The sequence below is a fragment of the Chinchilla lanigera genome, unplaced genomic scaffold (genome assembly GCF_000276665.1).
Source record: "Chinchilla lanigera isolate Chin_1 unplaced genomic scaffold, ChiLan1.0 scaffold00035, whole genome shotgun sequence".
NCBI lineage: Eukaryota > Metazoa > Chordata > Mammalia > Rodentia > Chinchillidae > Chinchilla > Chinchilla lanigera.
The window spans coordinates 5,221,472-5,245,306 of NW_004955436.1; the positions used below are offsets into that span (position 1 = coordinate 5,221,472).

The 23,835-nt window shown below is 38.4% G+C and overlaps 1 protein-coding gene across 1 annotated transcript in view; it reads right to left on the bottom strand.

Moving 5' to 3' along the window:
• Trdn (triadin) overlaps positions 1 to 23,835 on the bottom strand; it is a 302,783-nt gene that overhangs the window by 257,527 nt on the left and 21,421 nt on the right. The gene's annotated exons all lie outside the window — the stretch shown is intronic.

Sequence of the window (23,835 nt, forward strand, 5' to 3'; positions counted from 1 at the left end):
CTCCCACGCCTTTAAATTCACTCTGAACTGGCCACAGGCATCTCTCATCTCCTAAATCCCAGGCTGCACCTGGCCACGGGCCACTTGTCACTCACCAATTTCTGTTTCCACTGTTCCACTGTGGCTCTCTGTACTCACTAGCAGAAGACAAGCGGTATCAGGACTTTCTTTCTTTCTTTCTTTCTTTCTTTCTTTCTTTCTTTCTTTCTTTCTTTCTTTCTTTCACTCTTTCTTTCTTTCCAAAATGTCTTTTCATACCCTGTGCCGTTATGGACGTTCATGCCAATCATTAAAAAAAGCAAAAGCATCTCAACTGAGGGACCAAGTCCTCGATGAGGAGTAGGAGTGTAGCTCAGTGGTAGAGAGTTTGCCCAGCATGCACAGGGCTCTGGGTTCCATTCCCAGCAAAACACACATGTGCGCATGCACACACACACACACACACACACACACACTCATACATATACACATACACACAGAGTCAGTGATGAAGTAGTGCAAGTGGGTGAGGTTGCTTCTTGAGAGACTGGTTTATGGGGCTGGGGAGATAGCTCAGTGGCATAAGTGCTTCCCTTGCAAGCCTGAGGTCATAAATTCAATTCCCAGGACAAAGAGATCCTGGTTTAACTTTACAGATGGTACTTTTATCGATGTCATCAAATATCTTTGGGGGAGGGGTGCTCAGGCACAGAAAAAATAATGTTGAAAGGAATGTTATAATAACCAGTAACTTTCTTGTTCCTGTTTCCACAAAACTCATGAGTTTAAGAGGAAATACAAAAGCACAGGGAGAACAGTAAATGCATAAACAAACAGATGAATATAATTCTCTCACAATCCAGCAATGATTTCTGTTAATGGGTTATTTTCTGTACATACTCACAAATATATGATCGTGTTTTTATTTGCTCTTGACAAGTAACTATTGCACTGTCCTTCATGTGGTTTTCTAGGCAGTATGCCACAAACATGCTCTTCTGCCTGTATGCATCTTTTAAAAGTATCACTTATGTACCTGTACGGATTGGCATTTCAAGGCCGCACATAATTTAGTCAAAAAACTACCCACCCCACTGGAACATGGCAGAAGTTTTCCCAGTACACATTAATAATTGTTCCTTTATGAGGTATTTCTAAGCATAGAACTGCTAAATATAGAAATATCAAATACACACACACACATTTGAAAGTTCATATGCTTGTAACTACACAAGGCAGTGGTCCTGCTTCTCTCTAATATAGCCTTGTCTATATTATTAGTAGTATCTGACTCATTTACAATCATACAGAAATAAAACTGAGCTCCATTTGCAATCTATGGATTATAAGAGATGAGTTGTTAATATGCTTATTTTTTCTTTCTCCACACTGCTATTCTTGTGGAGTTTTTCATCATTTTCCTACAAGCATCTTTTACACATAAAAACACAAAAGATCACACTTTAATCTTTATGCTCTGTTTTTTCTTTCATTGTTTATCTTTCCCTTTAATGGTATCTATGTATACAGCATGACACTAGACAATTTGGTAACTCCAATTTTCTCTGATAAAGTTGCTGCCATTGCATGTCTGGAAAACCTCTTTAATGACAGTAGAGATAGTCTGATTATATTCACTTCCCTTCACTCATAGAAAGTTGCATCTAGGGATAATTTTGAGATCCTTAGAAACAAATATTTTATGTTATATTTAGGATCAATTGAAGGCCAGCCAGACTTTCATAGCACTCTCAATCCCAAATTACCCACTTATGAAGAAAATAATTGAGTACTAAAGAGAATAAAATCACCAGTCCAAGCTTTTTGTGCAAGAAGCACAAGATTGTAACAAGATTATAATTTTATATATTAAATACAGATCACATTGCCCAAGATAATTTAATAATTACCATTCATAAAGGAAAATACTCTATTCAATATTATTACATTTTTCAATTTGACTATTTTTCCCTAAATTACAATGTTTCTATGTGCTGGATACAAAAGCAAATCTAAACTTTCTAACTTCCTTTAACATTTTTGTAAAGCAAATTCCACTTAACAGAAAGCTTAGCTATAGTTTCTCTTAGAATGTTGACATCGTAATTGGGAGATTTAGCCTCGTGAGAAGGGAAGAAATTCTCTGCAACCCTTCGAGACCCACAAGTGGCATCAAAGCGCTCCTTTCCATTTGCCGGCTCTTGCTCCGTCCCTACACTCTGACTTTCAATTATGTGTAGCTTTTTTGTGGAAGCGGTAAAACCCAAAAAATTGCAACCACTTTTTCTGGTGCTGAGGGCTCACTGGGCATTGAACCCAGGGCCTTTATAACGAGATACATTTATGTTTTGTTTGTATTGTTTAAATGCAAAAATACAAATTTAAATACAAGTTAAATAAAAGTTTCAATACAAATAGAAAAAAATTATTTATTTGTATTGTTCAAAGAGGGTCTTATTACATAGCTAAGTTGGCCAGGCTGGACTCGAATTGGTGGTCCTCCTGTTCAGTCTTTCAAAGTGCTGGGATTACAAACTTGTGCCACCGTGCATGGCCGAGTTAAACTTTTATGGAGAAGAGACTAGGACCAACTTCTGGCTCATCCTTGTACTACCTGAATGGCTGGAGCGTCACTCCTACACTTCTCCCAAGAACAACAAGCAACTATGCGTGGTGAAGGAAATTGGCTTCAATTTACTGGTTTGTGTTGTGGAAAGAAAACTCATGTAAACTCTTTGCACATTTCCTGGTACGTGGTAATTATTTAATAAATGGCAATACAAGAACTCGTAAACGACATCATCATCATTATCGTCATCGTCATTACCGCTGCAAGCACTCCAATGCTTCTACGATTATAACTCTGCTCTATTAGTATCTTTACTGGGATAGCCTAGAAAGCATGATTAACCTCGGAAACCAAAGTTGAAGGCTTGACTCCGGTAAACACAGGCATTTGTTTTCATTTAATAAGCACATACATTAGGTTAAGATGTGCTTAGGGAAACAATAAAGATTGTAAGACCCCATCAGCATTCTTTCCAATCAATTAATTAATTCCTTGTAATATAAGGAAAGAGTATTACACGCTGTAATTTATTCATATAATTAGAGGCTGTTTTGCCCCACAGGCAAAATTAAGAGAGATGATCTATAGCAAATGAAGTTATTTCATTACAGCATAATTATGATAAGTGTAAGTCAATTCTTTAAACTAGAAAAACAAACTTTGAGCCCTTGAAACAGACATTACATAGCATGCTTAAGTATAAATCCAGTTCATAAGACAATTTTTATATATTAAAGGAAAAAAATGAAATCACTATGTACAAAATTGAGTATTTTAGTTAATAAATTCTCACTCTATTCATTTCTTTTGCCATAAACTTCATTTCTTACTATGCTTTTACTTAAAGGAATAAGACAAATAATGTAAAATTTTATCAGCACCTCTCAAAAAGAAAGTCTAATCCATTCAAGAGTACATATTAGCAGGTAATAGTAACCAAAAATAAAGAATACAAGTATTTCTTAGGTAGTAGTTTGGAATCTAAGTCCATATTTTCAAGAGATTAAAAAGTTCCTGAAGTACAGACCTGGGAAAAGATTTAATTAAGATTTTTAAATAACTTGAGGTAGAAATTAACAGTGTTAACAACAAATCTCCTTTCTCTTTTGAAAAAACTATGGGAATAAGCATTCTGAGCTCACAAACTCAATTTAGTAGAAACAGTAGCAAGATGGAAAGACACCTTTAAGAGAAATTTTATAAACTGTACTTGAGGTGTGGTTTATAGGAAGAAAAATTAGAAAGAACACACATCATACGCTCTCATTGATTTTCATGCCTTTCCCATCACTTCTAACGGTAGTGCTGGAAGTGAGGGAGTGGCAGAAGTGCTTTGAAATGAGATTTAAGGCCCAAGTGGGCCTACAAGTGAATCAAACCCCAGAATAATGGCTAGCAGGAGAGTAAATGAATTATGAGTGTTTCGGAGTGGCCTACCTGAAAGCTGATATGTTGCTAATCTCTGGCCTTTTGACCTCTTGAAGGTTTTCTACTACACTAAGGAAAGAACTCTAAGAATCATTTCTGTACTTCAAATTCACTTCAAAGTGTTGTGCACAGGGGTTAGATAGTGTCACACATACCTGCTTGGTATCTTGAAACTGAAAGTAAAAGTTTATTGAGATTTAATGTAAGTTATATGAACCATGGTCAAATTTTTAAAATGCAGAAAATTTTAGAAGAAAGAGGAATTTCTATACTTGTTTCTTTGGTCAGAAAAAATGGGAAACTACAACTTCAGTAAGCAATATAAACTCAGAGTTAAATATAACTCTTATTTTTTTCCAAAATTAACCTCATACAAATTCCACATTTTAATTCATTTTGTGATTCTGCTAGGACAATTCAATTTTTAAGATGAAAATGATAAATTCTGGATTTTTTTTATTGTTGTTTTTTGTACCCTCCTCTTCAAAATTCCCACGTAAAATTAATCAAGGCTCAAAAACAAAAGTGATGAAAATACATTCTGAGCATCTGACGGCAAAACAATAAACAATTTGAAAATAATCCGAGGGTTCTTTTGCTTAAAGGAAACTTTAGTTGCCTCTATTGTGAACACCCTAAGATGCATTCCCCATTTCCCATTCCCACTCAGGGCGGAAGCCACACATAGCCAAACAAAATAAAATTGTGGAGAATAAATTGTCTTCTCTGACAGCTGGTCAAGATAAATGCAAAGAACAGAGTGTGCAATCTGAGATTATTTAATGGTCGAGAAGCACTTTAAAGATGAGAAGAGGTAGTTATTGATGTGGAAGAAAAAAATGAGAGGTAAAGATCCTGAGCAATTTGGCACGGGATATAGCACTTGAAAGTTGGTATTTCAGCATCGGAGCAGAGCCGCAAGGCCAAGTGACAGCATTTGCAGTCACTAGCTTTAATTAGGGTCTTTTGATTTCATACAAATTATTCTGAGAGACTGAATTGGGTTGAAAAGAATAGGGGTTACCCAGAACAGCCATGGGACTCAGACCTATAAAGCAAAATGAGGAGCTGCTTAAATCACGGTTGTAGGATCCACAGTTGCATTATCCGGTGAAGAATAAGTCATAAACCTCCTGATAGGAGCCACTTAACCTCATGGTGCCTTATTGATCAGATGGAGAAGCTGCCAAGTGCACCTGCCCATTATCCTTCCTGTGGGACACTGGCACCACAGTCTCTTCCTGTTGCTCAGAAAAGTTGGCCACATTCTACGATGGCATCAGTAAATGCTGCACCTCATTACACAGAAGCATTAATTATGACTTCCACAGTGGACTAGGGGCTGTGGACTCTGCAGTGCTCTTACATCGTATATCCTTTAAATTCCATACAGCAAAAGAAAGGAAGTATGACATGTAGACAGCGTTGTGAAATGCATGTTATTCACAACTACAGCAAGAACACAATGCCTAACTATGTGTAAGAGGGATTCTTCCTGCACTTCTGGTTCCAAAAGACACACACGCAAATAACAGCTTTGTAGTCTTTTGCAAATAAACTGGAAGGTAAAAGAAATCTACCTTTTAACAATTTCACTAGTTCTGTTATTTGTAGAATGCCTATATGTTGGATTCATAGAAGGTCATGAAAAGCAAATTATGTTTTTTCTACAAGTGTATCTAAACTGATCAATAGTAAATTTTGAGAAGGAAGAAAAATCATAATCCACAAAATTAATCTTTCTCAATAATAGCATATATTTTATATACGTATATATACATTAACATATAACCCCTATGTAATACTAATGTATGAATATCATGTATATATTAATTTGTGTATCTATTGTTAACTCTATATATCCATATCCATTTATTAATAGATAACAGGTTTTATATACTTTTACATATATATTATAAGAAATAATGTAATGTTTGGAACAATACAGACTCCAGGTACTCAAAAGAAATAAACAACTATGAACTATCTTTCAAGGATCAAAATTCTTTTGACTCAAACAGAAAGTGCTTCTCTGATAATTTCAATAAAAGTCCCAAATTGCCACCTCTTTTCCTCAGAATTTGAGGGTATGCCTATTGTAATGAAGTTTCAGAAGACACTTTGGCCACTCAGGCTACACACTGAGGTAGGGGTGTTTATTCATTTTAAAAAATATATTATCCGCACTCCACTGTCTCCATTCCTCCAATAAGTGAGTTTCTTTGTCTAGTGGAGGCCTAGAAAGTGGGCCAACCCCGACGCTGCAGGCAGCACGCGGGCTGAGCAGCCCACGCTGTGCTCTCAGAGCTCCCTGTCATCTCTGCGGTGGAGGGGCAGGGACATCCGCACCCCCACTTTTTCCAGTGGGACAGCTGCAGGGTGTTGCTCTGCTGGGCTTGCCGGGCTGTGTGGGTGAGCGTGGAGTCTGTGTACCCTCCACTGCAGCACCTGAAGGAGCAGCAGAGACAGGGAGAACCAGGACCAACACTGTCCTGTGTGGCCTTAAGAAGCCGCGTGTCTCTGGACTCTCAGGTATGCAGGGAAACCTAGGTGAACAGTGCTTTGATCTCACCGTGTTCATATTATCAGCCAACAGGGGTTCTGGCTGTTGCTCCTGCTTGAACTGGGGATGTAAATAATAGCTCTTCTTCAACTATTTGATAAGAACTGATTAGTCAGAGCTGTTCGAATGTTCAACCTCTTTTTAAAAATTGTATTTATTTTTCAAAAAACTTTCAGGTCACTGTGGTTTGTTGAGTGACTGAGTTGTCATAGTGCCAACTGGAAAGAAGTCTATGGAGCTTGGCACTCTCAGTTTCTCCACGGAGAGTTCTCGTGGGTTCCAGATTTCCGGGAAACAAGGTCTCCATCCCCTGGCAGGATTCCCTGGCTACTCTGCTTGGGAAGTGCATGTTCATCCCAAGTATATTTTGAAATTGTCACTTCCATGCTGAAAGGATTAGGATGGGGGCCTTTGGGGGGTGACTAGGTAATAAGGGTGGCACCTACTGATGGGATTAATGTCCTTACAAAGGAGGCCTTTCCTTCCATCAAATGAGGCTGCCAGGAATGGCAGCTGCCCCTAAGCAAGCAACCCCTCACCAGGTAGGGGATCAGCCTCGATCCTGACCTTCCCATCTCCCAGAACTGTGAGAACTGTGTGTGATCCATAGGCCACCTCCTTTATGGTATTTGTGCTGCAACCTGCAGAGCCCTTTGCGTGATCTGCAGTAAACCCTTCCTGCAAAGGCACAGCGATCTCTGCTCTTTCTAACTCACAAGACATAGTGGTCCGGGTCACATCCACCTTCAAGAGTTAGAGGTTTAGAGCTGTAATCTATAGAAGACTTCCCGAATTCTGTGGATTCAGTTCTAGGGAAATAATAGTAAATTTTTATCGTCCATGGGAAATATCTTTCGAATGGGGTAAACATATGATGCACAAACTGTCTTGAGCTCTTTTGAGAAATTAATTTTCTAGTATTTTATGTTTGGGTTGAGACATTTTCTTTCTGGACCAAATGCAACATTGTACTGAGCCATCAGATTAAATTGTCCAATGGATGGTAAACCCAGTGAAATGCTAAACCCTTCAGTAATGACAAAGCATTTCAATTTGGAAAAAAGAAATGTTAAGTGGAATCTTTGGAATTATTAGCTTTCTGTGATTTGTTGACTCTAATGAATGTTTTCTTTCCTAACGACACTTTTGAAGAAATGGACTCTTCCTTAAGAATTAATCTCCCGGTGCTTTTAACCCACATGGAGTCATAGTCACACCACAGAGCAGTCCCCATAGCTTCCACTTCACGTGCAGTAAGAGTATGATGACCCCAAAGTCTGAAGCCACTCATACTCTCAACCGGGAAATACATTGGGTAATAATGATAAGGATTACACATAAGTCTTCTGCCTAAAACTTTACCCAACTAAAATGGTGAATTCCTCACACTATAATAGTTACTTTGAGAAAATTTAAGAAAATGCTAAAACTAAGACTTAAATTTACTTCAAGTTCCATATTTTTCTGAGTGAGTTTTTAGGCAAATAACATGAGGCCATCTAGTTTATCTTTATGCACACATATATATTTTTTAATGTAGAGCTATTTTCCTATTTTTAAGGAAATTTCTTTCCATTTGGGGGAAAGAAAGTATAACTTGATAATTTAATATTTTCCATAAATGAATATATTTTCATAAGGATATTTAAGAATATACTACAGGTAAGCAGGGAAATGGCTAATTTCAAGTACCCCCAGGGCTTCCAAAACAACAATTAAAATGAAGCATTCCTGTTTCCATAATCTTCAATTTTCATAACACAAATTTAATTCACAATAATATAAGCTGACTTTCTACAGTTATTCTAGAAATAATGTTTTGCCATAATTGGATTGAAAACAGAACTTTTTTTTTTTTTTTTTTTTTTTTGCTTCTAGTGCAGCAAAATATTTGACAGTTTTGCAAGAAAAATGCATACTTAGATTTTAGTGCTATTGGAATAGAACTTTTTTGTTTAACTTAAATACAAATCTTAATGAAGTTATTTTAGAATTGATAGGAAAAGTCCAGCCCAAACCTCATCTTTAGATGAGATTGGAAATTGATAGGAAAAGTCCAGCCCAAATCTCATCCTTCTGGATTGAGTCCACATATCTTATGAATAAAATATGATATCTCATGAAGAAAATATAGTCTGAAAATGTAGAGAATGATGATGCACCATATGTATATCCACACACATGTGAGCATGTGCCTGGGTGAATGGTTTCATCTTTAAGGAAAAGGAGCTTCCTTTGCACTCAAAGAACTTCTAAATAAGCATGAATTTCCTTTGTGCATTTCTAAAAAAGAAATGGTAAGGTATTCATGCCCATATTTCAAAAAAGCAAGCAATTAGGTAAACATAAAGAATACTTTATACAACACCTTTCTTTTACTGAGCTAGCAGAGTTTTAGAACAGGGCTGACAAAGATGTGCACATCTGGGAAGTGAGGGAAATATTCTTTTTGATATGAATGAAACGGAAACAGATGAGTTAAACAGAAGTATTTTTCTGAAGTCTACTCATTAGTGGGAGCTTTCAAAGTACTCTTTTTTCTCAAATAGACTTAAATAGGTCTTACGTTTTGTGTGAGGAAAAAATGCCATTCGTTGGCAAGTAATAAAACGTCTTTTCCCTGGGCAATTACCATTCTGATACAAAACAGTGTCACAAAGCAAAGACATAACGCAGCGATAAGTAACTGCACTTTCTCCACGTGTCCCTTCACACTGCTTAACAGTCAGGTTTTAGTAGACAGTAGAGGAGTCATGTTATTGAATGTTCTGGAGGTAAAACTGTATCCTCAGCACCTCAGGGACTGAAAACTAAGCAGGAGACGGCGTGATGCTCTCAGAACCTCCTATGTTCTCTGTTGGGCTGACTCCACAGTGCAGCGCTGCTAGAGCCAGGGACACAGCCCCGGCCTGTCCCCCAGAGTTGCTCCAGGGTCAGCTTCAGGGTTGGGACTGTCAGTTTTACATGGAACAGTGAAATTCCCTAACCGTGTGGTTCTCAATACCTTCTCCAAATAGGATTTTACTGAAGGAAATAAAGACAAACTCCTACTGCTGACATTTAAACCACCCAGTGCAGTTATATCTAGAGGGTGAGCATTTTTATAAGCGCTATTTGACTAAGCTTATTCAAGCATTACAACAGCATTAGTATCACCAAACCAGAACCGATTCAGTAAAAGCAGCTTTGTAAAACTGTGCTTGCCTTATCGGCTGTGTGTTTAGAAACTACTAAGGTGCCTTCCCTGGAGAAGCATAGCTGTATGTGTCTGTTCTGCAGATGCTTGCCAGCCAATGCCTCTTGCAACTTACAGGAACGAGGAGACACAAGGAACATTTCAGGGAATTTTTTTTCCTATATAAAAATCACTTTTCTCTTTCATTTTACTTTAAAAGGGAGAATCACACTAAATATGCAGATCTGAATATTAAATTCATTGGTTCAGTCTTAGTGGAGGCTCTTCAAAGATAGCATCAGCTCTGTACCACATCTTCTGATTAAGTGCGTCTCCTTTAAAAAATTCCATGGACCATAAAAAAGAGTCAGATCATTAAAATAAAGTTTTGCTGAGGCAGTTTTCATGAGAAAATCATGATGGTTAATATCCTAGTCCCAAAACTGATGGTAATTATATTGCTTTAGGCTTATATAGAATCTTGGCTCTAAGGAAATGAAAAATCATGACCCAGCCAAATTTCTGGATGTATATACTCCTTCCAGGTAAATTGTTAATTCAGAAGACACAGTCACTTAAAAAGAGCACTTGGATAATAAAAGAAAGATGTGTTCTGAGTAAAGTTTACCAAAACTTGCCCATGGATAATGGTTGATCTGTCAGTTGGCAGAGGTTGTGCGCCACATTAGTCTTCAAGGGCATCCATAACAAAGTGCTACAAACTGGATAACTACAGAGTTAATTAATTACTTTGCATTTCCAGAAGGCTCAAATCAAGGTATTGATAGAGCTGTCTTTGAGAACTGTGCAAGAAAAAGGCTATTCCATAAGGGCACCAGACCCACTGGGTTAGGCCAAGTTTTAATGACCTCATTTTCCCTTGAATACCCTATGAAGAGCCCTGCCTACCTCAAAACAAGATCACATCCTGAGGTCTTGAGAATTAGGACTTCAACATAGAGTCCAGAGGGAAAAAGATTTGTCCCACTACAAATGCCATTTGGTCTCTTCACCATACCATAAAATTATCTTTTAAAAAGATTAGGTTAAATTTATTCTGAAACATTACCATTAATGAATTGTGCAAAATGAAGCCTTGAATTAATTAAAGTGAGGGCAAAAATGTGTGATTCTCAAATTCCAAAGTTAAGTAAATACTGTACAATTGCTCATGGGATGGCTTCTGGTATAAATTAGGTAGGTCAGATTTAAAAATACATTACATAGAAATACACTTAAAAGTAGGATGGAAATGTGTGCACACACTAGTGATATGTGCGACATCACTGTGTCTTAATAAATAACAGAATGTCATAACTCAGAGTAATTACAATTGAGTCAGATATTTAATGCAGCTGCTTGTACAAATTATTCTTCCTTTCAATAAACTGAAATATTAGAACTTTCTATCAAATATTTGCCTTTCAACTAATCCTACTCTTTACACTTTACACAACTGTAATGTAACTGAAAACCACATATTTAAACCAGGCATGGTTGGGAACCCAGCTACTAAGGTAATCAAGAGGGGTATCAGATCAGAAGTTCAAGGCCTGCCTGAGCAACTTAACAAGATGCTTTAGTGTATATATATATATATATATATATATTTAAAGGCTGGGGTTATATCTCGTGGTAGAGCGACCCAGGTTCAAAAATTACATATTTTATCTTCTGCTAAAGAAATCAATATTTACAGATGTTTTGCTTTCAGGGAATATTTGATAGCATATCATTTTGAAAATTGCTAAATTAAAATATTTGCAGTAAAACATGTTTCTTCAAAGGATACCCACTTCCTTTATATTATCACAGAGAGAAAAAAATTCTCTCAAACATTTAAGTAATGAAAAATGTATGAATGTTATAAACAGAATGAAATTTCTGCTGTAATATTTGTTAGTGGATCCTAAGAGAATTTACTCAACAATATCTGCTACCTTCATTTCCCATAGGAGTCCTTTCAAGGTTAATTAACAGCTGAAAAGTTATTTTTAAAATTCTTTTCATATGTATTTGAATATTTTTTAGGTAAGATGTCTTTAGTGTTAAAGAAAAAGCTGATTCAGATTAACAAGAAAGCTAAGGAATGCGAAGTTGTAAAATGATCATGTTACATTGTTTGCTGAGAATCTCTGACAACTAAGACAAAAAACAAGTAAGTATGTCTAGAACGCAGTTCCAGGCAAGGTTAGTCTCTTTTTGTTTGTTTGTTTTGTTTTTCTCCGGTACCGGGAACCGAACTCACAACCTTGTGCATGCCAGGCAGGCGCTTTTGCCACTGAGCTAAATCCCCAGCCCCTGGGCAAGGTTATTCTTGTGTGATACACAAACAGTGCTGAGTTACACTGTGAGCACTACAATTTCTTAATGCACAAAATAGACAGTTTTGAACCCACAGAATCCATAGTGCCATCAAAATCCACAGAAAACAGCAACATTTCCTAGTGTCCTGCAAGTTGTTTCTCATGAAATTTAAATGGAGAAAGATCTATAAAATCTAAGTCTTAATTATGTAAAGCAGAACATTTTAATGAAATTATTTATTAATTTATTCCATGGCTCATTTGTATTTTTCATGGACCTTATGAATAAAAGTCTTTTAAGATCTTATTATTCTGGTAGTGTCCCCAGGAAGCAGGTATTACTATTTCTCACCACACACTTCCTCTGCTCACATCCTTATCAGATCCTCTGACCTAAGGTGAGCTAGTGGCCAGTGGCCCTGATAGGGCAAGAGAGACTCCATTTTCCTTTTGTAACTTCATTTTAAAAGGTCACTTCAGGGGCTAGGGATTTAGCTGAGCAGCACAGCGCCTGCCTGGCAAGCGCAAGGTCATGAGATCGATTCCTGGTACCGGGAAAAAAAAAAATGTCACTTTAACTTTAGGTGAACTCACTTCTCACCCCCTCCGTTTTAGCTAACCATAAAACCATAAGAGGGGAAATAAGTTTTTTATCTGGAGGAACCAATATGAATAGCTGGGAAATGTAAATCTTGTGACATTTTGTTAGAAAGCCTTGGAATATGGTTACTATGGAAAGCAAAAGTATTTGAACTGGAAACAAAGTCTAGATCAGGGCCCACATTTTGTTTTCTGACTCCTTGTCAGAATGTCCTTTGCCTGCTCCAATAAAGCTTTGTTTGCTCCTGTATTCAGCCTCTCGGGTGCTTTCTCACTGAATTTTGCCATAACAGCTCCAAATTGACTTGCCCTATGCTAGATCCTGATAAAAGACTCACTGGCTACTAACTGGACTTTCCACAAATCTCTTCCATGAAAAGAGTTTGAATCTCAAGTGAGAAACTAAAAAGTGTTTAAGTATATGTTTCTTCAAGGGGAGGATTGTCTTCCTAAATATAAAGAGTAACAAAAAAGATCTTGTCAGGTTATTTTTCAGACATTAGGAACATGCTACCCCTCAATAGCAAATTTTTGGAGGAGCAGTCAGTGGCGGGGCAGGACAGAGCTGTTGGGAATCCTGTGGAAAGAAAGTCAATTTCCTTAACTGTGAATCAAGATCTCTTCCTCCCTTCCCACGGTACACAAGATGAGCTGAAAGCAAAAGCACACGATACAGGACTCTGCAAGGAATTGCAGTTAAAGGGATTCATGATCCCAAAGAACTAACAACAATTAGCTGTCAGCCAGGCCACCCCAGACCAGCAGATCCTATGACTACTACCCTCACCTTTGGGGCTTTATGCTCTAGCAAGACTGAATCCCAACAACACAAAAGGCTCACAGAGTATAAAAATGGCACACACCTTGTGTCAGGCAGTTCTGCCTCCCATCTTTGATCTCTCACATGTATCCACTCCAGCAAACCCAGCAACTCTGTGACCCCTGACTCGCACACGCTCTTTCATTCCTCTGTGCACGAGAGCAGTGCAAAGCCTGAGACCCTGCTGAGTGTCCACCTTCCCCTACCCCATCTTTGGAACTCAGTTTTACTGGAATGCAGCCTCTGGGCAGGTGCTGTCTTCCTGTGTTTTCTCTGCATGTGCAGTAGCAGAGTTGAGCAGCAGAAACACAGACTGGATGACCCCACACATACTTCCTTCACATAAAATACTTGCCAGTTCCTGCTGCGTGTGTCTAGGGGAATAACTGGAATCACAGGAACTTAAAAAATACATTAAGTGGTTTTAAAGTTGGAAAAACCTAATTTAACACAGTAAACCTGGTAATTAGTCAGGCATAGGGAAGGCACATAGCAAAGTGAAATAAAAGTGGGGTTTAAATGAAGGACTGCTGACCTCACATCCCTGCTTTCTTCCTTACTAGCAACTGTACATCAGAGTTGATCTATAAAATCAAATTAATAAAATTACCTCATAGAATAAAGTGTTTAGAGGGGTGTCAGACACAACAGCTTCTGGCTTCCTTCCCCTCCATTCTTGTCCTTCCCGCTCCTGTTTCTGAATGGGTAGTAGGGATAAACATTCTTCCAGATAGAGAAGGCTTTTAAAAACATCTCTCTGGAGGGAGAATTACTTTAACTCAATCCATTCATCCTTCTTTCTTTCCACTCTGTACACAGTGTTCTGAAGATTGGAGATTAAACCACTTTTTCATGGGTATTGAAGCCAGGGTTATATAACCAACAATGTGAGATGCCCTGGAGACTACAAAGTTTATTTCCTTGTAGAGAGTTTACATTGAGAAGTACACAATCAGTGCTCAACTGCTTCTTAACTACTGTTAAATAAAGATGAGAGACATAAACAATTCAGAAATGTATTTCTCCAACCAGTGTGCAGAATGTACAATGGGTAAAATTATGCAATTTTTATCCATATAAAACTCCCACTGTTTCTAATGCATTCACTATCAATTACAAAATGGCCAGCATTGGTATTTTGTTAATCCCTTCCACAGTTCTGTGTTATTCTTTATTCTAAACAGGCAGGAGGGCCCAAAGGATTTTTTTGTAAGGTAGGTATTTGGAGCATAAATGTATCTTCCATTTTAACTAAAGGATGTTATAAGGGTTGGGTATGGTCTCAGTACGCCTATCAAAATCTTCTTAATATTATGCAGCTGAATTATTATACAAATAAAACTGTAGGTATCTTCATGCTTTTCAACATGTTTGTATATTATCTACATAAGGGATGGGCAGGAGCAAGTTCTAGTCAGCTGAAACTTCTCTTCCTTTAGGAAGTCTTGGCTATACCCTCTCGGGGGAGCCCCGTGTCTCCTGCATGCTTCCAGATCTCTTTCTGTATTCATTTCTCTTAGATCTGCCACGTTATATTGCAATTGACCATGTAATGTAAGCACGTTCATATGGCTCATATTTATTTCTACACGTGTAATATCCAGCACAAAGACTGGCATTAGGTAAGTGTTATTGAACTGGTGTTCACAATATTAATTAGTTTATGTACCTTTTGTGTAATAAATGCTCCAAAATGTGCATTTCCTTAGACAGGAACCACTGCCCCTTACATGATCAGAGCCAGCTGTTATTCCAGGAGGACATTCTGTGCCTGACCCCATAGGACTCAGTCATCACATGCTCTGAAGCCTTGCTAACCTGCAGGGAAGCCGTCATATCCCTTCCCTGAAGCCACCAGAGGCTCTGCATGCAGCACTCCTGGACCTGGGAAGTCAGAGCTCTGGAAGGAGGGAGTCGAGAAAGGTGAGAGCTACTCTGGGAAGACCCTGCTCAGCTGCACAAAGGCGGGCGATGTAGATTTAGACAAGGACAAAGAAGCTGAGCCAGCCAGCAATGAGGGAATGCATGGAGATACCAGCGCATGGTGGCTGAAGAGGCGGAACTGCGGTGGGGAAATGCGGAGGGGCTAGGACGTGGCTAGGACACGGGATAGTTTCAGGAGACAGAAGCGGTGGTAACAGTGCTCTGATTTTCTGGGCCCTAACAATTTGCCCTGGTAGAGACGCCCAAGAATGGGAAGAAATTCTGAATTTTGTGTTACAAGTATCAGCAGCTCTAATTTTGGAAGCAGAAGAAGAGGGCTGAGCGAGGAGAGACTTCAGCATCCACCTCTCACAGGTGAGGGGAGCCAGTGTGGGGAGGCCTTCACCAGCACAGGGTAACAGAACGGTCCTCTATGCTGTTCCTTTAAACTCTAGAAAGTAGGGCTCTTAGTTCAGCACAATCGTACTATCCAACAGTACTTACTGCATGTATGGCTTTTTTAAATCATAAAAAATTAAAATAATTTATTATTTATAGTGTATTGAGTTGAATAACTGAAGTCAATTGGAAAGTCCTAGGTATAAAACACTCCATAAATATTTTTAAACGTGCTGTATGTTATTAATTCCTTACGATCTTATCCCACTCTCTACTTACCCTACTTGACCGTCTGTTTGCATTAATATACACATTTCTTTGAGGTAAGCTAGCTGAGATATAGCACAATAAAATAGAACACGGTAAGAATTAAGTCTTATAATAGAAATTTCAATACAGGTCCAGTATTAAATGTTCTATTCTTTTCTAGATGTATAGCCAAGACAAAATTTCTCAATTTATACTTAAAAACACACCTGGCCATTAGTAATTCTAGTGTCTGTGGGCCAAATTTACCATTTTTTATGAACAACATCATGCTTTATCTTGAAAGAGGGGAAAGAACCTCTGAATGGCATGCTGTCCTTAACGTCTTGTTCTCACTCTTCTGAGGATTTGAAAATAAACTTGTCACCCTTTCTGTACTGTTGAAAGCTGATTTCATGATGCCAGGGACTGTTTCTTCTGTACCAAAGCAAGTGACACGGAGAACCAGAGGATGATGGGCTTGGCCTGGTCCAGCCACTCCAAGGGCTCAGGGGTATTAAGGAGTGTGTGGTGACCCTTCTACTGAGAAGCCACCCGGCGTCTCAGGGCTTGCTGCACACAGAACATGCTACACTTTCTCAGTTTTCTAACATCTTGGCTGGGCAGCCTCTGACCTAGATGTTTTAAGGTGCTATAGCTTGGCAGGTAAGAAATGCAGTTAGGTTAACAATGTCCCCTCAGTTTGTGATGACTGCCACACACCTCATGTCCACTGACCTTACCGCGGTAGGCTTGTGGCTCATCTCCTTCACACTTTAGAGAAGAGGAAACTGAACCTCAGAGAGGTTATGCCAGAAACACTGGAAAATGGTAGGACTGAGAGTTGAACCCAGAGCATAAACAAATTCTATCAGCTGAAACAAAAGCACTAAGAACACACATAAATACCTACTGAATGCTACGTGCCAGGCATAAGTGAACGAGGTCATTGCTGATCATGTAGGGAAACCAAAGTCCAGGAAAATCATAGTACTCAGATAAACTCCCCTCTCCCTGGACGTACTTGGGAAAGGTCACCTTCAAAAACAAAACACTCATTGTTCCTATGCGCCCGTCAACTGGCAACCACAGTGCAGGACAAAAATCTCAAAATAGCAATAAAGGCAAAGCTACTTTATCATTACCTGATTTTCCCATAACAGTGACTTTGTGCTACTACAACCAAAGATCATGTTTGAAATGAGTATGTAATTTAGATTTATAAAGAGTTTTTTGTTTTCTGTTTTGGTACTGGGAATCAAACTCAGGACCTTGTGCCTGTCAGGCAGGTACTATGTAACTGGGCTATATACCCAGCAACATCAAAGTAAATTTTAGCTTTGGATATATTACTTAACCTAAAATCACTTCTTATTTAAATTTCAGATATTTAGACCTTAGATCATTGTTATTCTAAAGGCTGGTATATAATAACTGGATAAGGCAAAGGGCTACATACTGCTATTTATTTGGATTTCTCTTTTGAATAGTAGTTTTCTGATGTAGTAAAAAAAAAAAAAGAAGAAAGAAATTAAAAATACATTATGGAAAAGGAGCATGCTTGAGCTTCTGTCCAAGTATGACTTTTCATGAATTGCAAACATAATCAAAACTAAGATCGCAGACACACAAATGGAACAAGAAACAGACAGCCTGACTTAATCTTCTCTAATAGGCCATTAGAAAAAATTTAAACACTTGCTTTCATCTTCAAATGACTTTCAATGCCTCTCTTATCTCCCACTGAAATTTTAGTGCCATAATTTATGTCAAGCGTTCCCTTCCACTTTTCTCTCTGTTACGTGCTTTCTTTCTATCCTCAGGTCTGTAATGAGTTCTCAAAACATCAGAATAACATTTGGCTTTGCACCTATCCCTGAGAAAATCAACTTAGGAAGAGGAAAGGTGTATTTTCTGGCTCATGGCTTTAGAAATTGCAATCTGTGGTTCGCTGGCACTGTTGGTTTCTCCTGAACTTCTTAGTGGTGGTGTGGACTAGAACAAAACTATTCACATCATAATAGCAGGAAGTGGAGAGAGAGATGGAGGGGTGGGGTCCCCACATTCCTTTCAAAGGTACTCTCCCCAAAACCCGAATCCCCATAGCCTCGCAGGCCTGCCACCCAGCCCTTAGAAGTGAGCCCCTGAAAGATGTTTAAGATCCAAATATAGTAGTTATTTTACCTTGTAGCTTAAAACCATAGTTGAAAATATTTGTTTATCTATGAGTTTATTAAAATTTCCCTCTAACATAAATGGATATATACATTAATATATACAAGTTTCCTGAGCACTTACTGTCTTCCAGGGTTCTATGCTATGAGAATGAAAAAGATGGACCTAGACTTCACTTTCTCCATGTTTTGAAGATTTGAGGGATTTTTTTATACTTTTCTTACTACCATTGCCCATCTTTCCAGACTCCAAAACTTTGTACTTGGAAATTGTACCCAGAAACTCCTTAACTCCCTTGAATATCCCTTTTGGCAATATTTTTTAAAAGCTGGAGATTTCTGGAAATCTTCAGCTTGAAAATCTACAGTAATAAATTCAGTTGCTTCTAGCATTTACCTTTTCTCAGATTCATCAGTAGCAGCAACACAAGGAGCCCTGCTGATATTCTCTTATATTGTGTTGAGGAAAATGGGCCTGGCACCAATACTGTTATCAGGAGGAGTATCACTGCACTGATTTGAAATTAGCTGATGTCATCCAAAGACTGGTAAAGTGAAAGAAACCATCAAATGATTGCCAGAATTAAGCCCGTTTTCATTCTTTGATACATGTACATTAAGCTTTTAATCTAAAAGTGTGGGTGATAAAAATAAGGCAAGACCTGATCTTGCCCTTAAGGCACCTTGAGACTGTTGAGAAAGACAGAAAACTAATGTGTAATTACAGCGCTATGGATTGTGTGACAGTGTCCTGTGCAGGCTGCTGTGAGACAGAGTGCGAGGGAGACACCTAAGCCAGGCTCGGCAGTGGCTTGAGTCAAAGCCTAGAGAACCAGAGAAGATTGTGCTTACGCTTTTGCAGACTTATTCACATCCCTGGAAGCAAAGGTACTTGTAGGAAAATGTAGAGAGAAGAGGATAAAGAATTAGGGAGGCAGAAAAGACATGGACGCTGGCTGCGAATGCTGAACTGGCGAGACTGACTTCTAATATACAGCATGGTGAGCCGGATCCGAATTTCACACAGAGGTGTCTTAATTACACCTGCATTTTGGAAAGTTTACCTAAACATCAGGGTATAAAAATCAAGGAAAGACTCTGAAACTAAATTAGAAAATTTTGCAGAAATCCAGGCCAGTGTCATAAGAGGCTGAACTCTGGGATGGCATGAGAAGTACAGATAGAATTGCAAGCAATTTAGGAAATGGTATCTGGAGGATTTGAACGACTTGAGGATGATGATGAGGTGTACACAGCTGGGGGTCTAATAACACAAAGATCATAGGATGGGGAGGGCAACTGATTGCCTTTGTACATCTATGCCTAAAACCATGGCAGTCATTTGCAAAGACAGAAAGCTGGGGGTGGGAAGCTGAGCTTTGTGATGATTCATCTTGATTGTCAACTTGCTTGGCTTAAGAGTAGCTTAGCAAAGCACGCTTCTGGGTGTCTGAGTGCATCATGGAAATGTGACTTGGGACTCTCTCTGGTCCTTGACCCCGTTCTCCCTGCTGCTGTTCCTCCTGCTGTTCCTCCTGCTCTCTATTTCCAGATACTGTGAGTTGACCGCCTTTCCTTGCCCCTTGATTCTGGCCATGGACAGAAACTATTTCCTCCTTCAGTCTGAGTATGTCAGCCATTTCGTCCCTGCAAAAGCTCAGCAATAAAAATTTAAAGTCACGGGGACAGCTGGGTACCTACCTGGGTAAGAAAAAAGGTTATATCTTTGTTATCATTTTATAACTACTGATGACTGTGGCAAACATTTACACACACATACACACACAGTTGCTTTTCTGGTATGTGTGTGGTACAAGGGATTAAACCCAGGACCTCATGCTCTGTCATTAAGCCATGCCCTTAGTCCTGAGAATTTTACTTATTTTTAACCTAATAAATTTTGGAATTTTCTATGTTATAAGTTAAACAAGCTAGTTATCTGTGTTTGATAAATGTTCAACTAAATGTATGATATTAGAATTGAACACTAATCTTTCGGCAAGTGCCATCATCCTTCCCATTATCGGTACAGGAAAAACACATTACACATGAGTCAGTCACTCCGTTCTGGGGGAGCTGGGAGCCTGGGACGGTCCCACACAGCGCTGAGTGAGCCTGTGCCTCCACCTCTCCCCACCAGAGGGTCTTGGAGTGCCTCTTACAGAACAAGCTGAAAACATTGCAGTTTTCAGACTCAACAAGTGCTTCTTACAGCAAACTGAATTCAATTACAGCAGTATTGGATTACGGTATTAATTAGGGATTACCTTATTGAGTCATTTCCATAAATTACTTCTTAATGAGAGTCTGTGTCTCCTCTCATTTGAGGTATGTGGCCCTTAACATTTTAATTGCCCTAATTTGTAAGTGTGAAAGCAAATATGGTTCATAGGCCAAGCTGGACCTATCCATGAGGCATCAGCTATACAGATATAAACTTACTTGTTAGTAAAAGCTGATAGGCTCTAAGTGTTAAATATACCTGTAAAGAAACTCGAAAGGAACCTCAGGGAAGATTTAGAAGTTGTGATCAAATACTTTCTCTCTCTACAGAAATTATTTCAATTTCAAAGATCCTTGTGCCGTAACATGAGCCAACTGCATTTTCCATCCGCACAAGACTCATTGCTACACCACAGAGACTCTCTTACAACTCCCCCTAGCCTGGAACACTCCTTGCGTGGTTTGTGTCCGAATTCATAAGATTGCTCGAGGTCTAGTTTCAGCAGAAATTTAAAGGTAGGTATTCCCCCTGTAGAAGTCATGTGATTCATACATGGCATTTATTAAAAGTTCCAGTATCATCATAAGTTCTATTGACAACCTGAAGATACTCTCCATTTTTAAGAAATTATTAATCCCTTCTTATCTGTTTGCAGTTAAGTTGCTCCACAGTTGCACAGCCCAGTATGTTCTGAGCAGGGAACTTCGTTAGGACACACTCAGCTCTGTGCTTTCAAGATTCTTTTCACAACAGAGACATACTTTGCAAGAAGGTGTCAAATTTACTCACCACAAGTGAAGACAGTGATGTGGGAATCAGAGCCCTGAGCTACAGGTAAGAGTCAAGAGTGCAGACTTTCATCTCTTGGGCAACTCATCCTGCTGCTCTTGTACTCATGTTTCTGGAGCATGGAATGAGGACAATAGTAACAACATCTTCATAGATGTGTCACAAGGGTAAATGACACACCTGTCAAGCTGTAAGCCACATTATACATACTTCAATATCATTGTTATCATTATCATCAGTGGTTATTGTCATTTAACTTAAATGAGCAACACTTTTCTGATCTATAAAAGATTCAGATAAAATATCTGTTCTATCTTCTGGAATCCTGCAAGTGCTATAAGTAGCCTTATTGGGTAAATAAATTGTTCACAACCACCCAGCTTGTGAAAGAGTCAGTATGAGAAAAATCAATGTGGAGTCACTTATTAGAAGACAGGAAAACTCTAATAGAAATCTTTATAATACAGAGTCCAAATATAAGGTATACGAACTCACACAACATGGCTTCAATTTCATTTCTTCCTGTCAATAGCTGACTTAACCTGAGTAAAATATGCACTCTCTCTGCAAGGCAGGATCCTTATTTGGCCTGGGATTATTAATATGATCAATTGTCTAGGGAACTTGTAATAGTTTAATGAAACAATGCTTTCTAGCACTTGAAACCTTAGCTCCATTCCAGTATGCTCTTCCCAAGGGTTAAATTCTTTTATTGCCAGTTTTACTTTAGCTTTAATAAATATTTTGCAAGGATGGCTGTTATCATAAATATATTTAATGAAAAATGGCTAAACATTGACAGCAACTAAGACAGAGCCTATGTATTTCAAATATATAGTTGTAAATCCACTGAATTTGGCAAAATTTATCTTGGAATGCATGGTCAATTCACAGAAGAGAGAATTGACCAACAAATCAGAAACTTTCCTCTTCCTATGAAAGAAATGAAACTTTGAAAGAGAGGAAATTAATCATCTATGTCAAATCAGAAAACATTCAAAGTACCTTGTAGAGTAATGGCAAAGGTATCATTAACATATATTTAATGTGGTTATTAAAATTAGAATATTTTCCAAAGAATATTTGTACTGTCAAATGCAATATATATAATACATCAAATATGTAAAATCACCTACCTTTGAAACAGCATTTTCAATTTTTACAAGGAATTTATCATGCCGAGCAAATATGTAGCCATTCCCACATAGTTTATAATGAGAAAAAAAGAAATTGTATAAACACATACCAAAAGAGGATGGCTAAATAAATAATATAATACAGCCATGCAAATGCTGATGGAAATTTCTATTCACTGATAACAAAGTATGCCTAAGAAATTCTATGAGAAATATGTAAAAATACATTACTCAACCATGATCCTAGATTCAGTGAAAATGCTAATTATGTTCATGGGAAGGTATTAGAAGAACATAATATAGTTACAAGAGAAGTGATGGGATTGTGGGTTTCCTTTTTTCTATTTGTACTTTTTACTCTTATACCTTAAACACATACTACAGCACTTGTGTATTAAAAAAATAAAAGAAATCCAGTTAAATTACAAAGGAGTGACTAACACTCTCAGAGAAAAGGGTTGATAAATGCAGTGATACCTTAGTTCACAAACATAATTCGCCCCGTCGTTTGGAAAAGATGCTATGTGTTTGTGTGTGAAAGATGTCCTCCGTGTTCATCACCCAACGCAGAATTTGCAAACAAAACAAAATTCTGACACACATTTCTGTTTGCAAACCAAATTTTTCATAAACAAAAGTGTTCGTGAAGCGAGGTAGCACTGTACTAGGGTCATTAATTAGATCGAGAATTAAGCAAAATTTGGCAAAGTACAGATGGCAAAGCACAAAGTCACATCTCCCTTTGTTCTTCTGCACGCTGACCCTTGCTGGTCCTTCACGATTCCCCCTTCCCTCCTCGCAGGGTCCTTGCCTGAGACACCGCCCAGAGTGGTCCAATAGCGCAGCAGCTGTGCAGGGGCTGGTGCCTCCTTCCTGGCTGTGCTGACACTCCGTGCCCATACCCTCAGTGTTCCCCATGAAGTTCATGCATCTTATCGTATGGCATTAAAGTCCCGCTGTACTCCTCACTGTTCTCCGTGTCTGATACCTTCTACTTATATTTAGTGAAACAAGAGCCATTCGACATGATGTTCTCTTATGAGTGGATGAAATATAAGGAGAAAACATTTGAAATAAGTAGAACTAAATTCCCATCAGAAATCCTAAAGCAAATTCTTCCAATAAATCAAAAACACAAACTGGAGAATAATGTGTTAATTCTAGGTGAATCCATACATTTTTACTCATTCAGTTGACTACTAATAAATGAATAGAATGCTTCCTTGCAAGTAATAGTTTTTTAAAAGTTCCAAACGTATACTAAACTTCAACAAGTGCCATTTTGAACGATGCTTTGAAAAATGTCTAGATAGTAAAAATATTGGGAGATGAAAGATGCTGAAATGGATATAATGAGGAGAAATGTGACTAAGTCATAGTCATGTACCACTGTCATTGTGCCTTTTTACTTACAACAAAAGATCAGGTCCTAGCATAAAATCAGCACTGCTTCCTGCTCTTGGACACATCACACATGTAATGTAGGGGGAACCTGAAGCGCCTG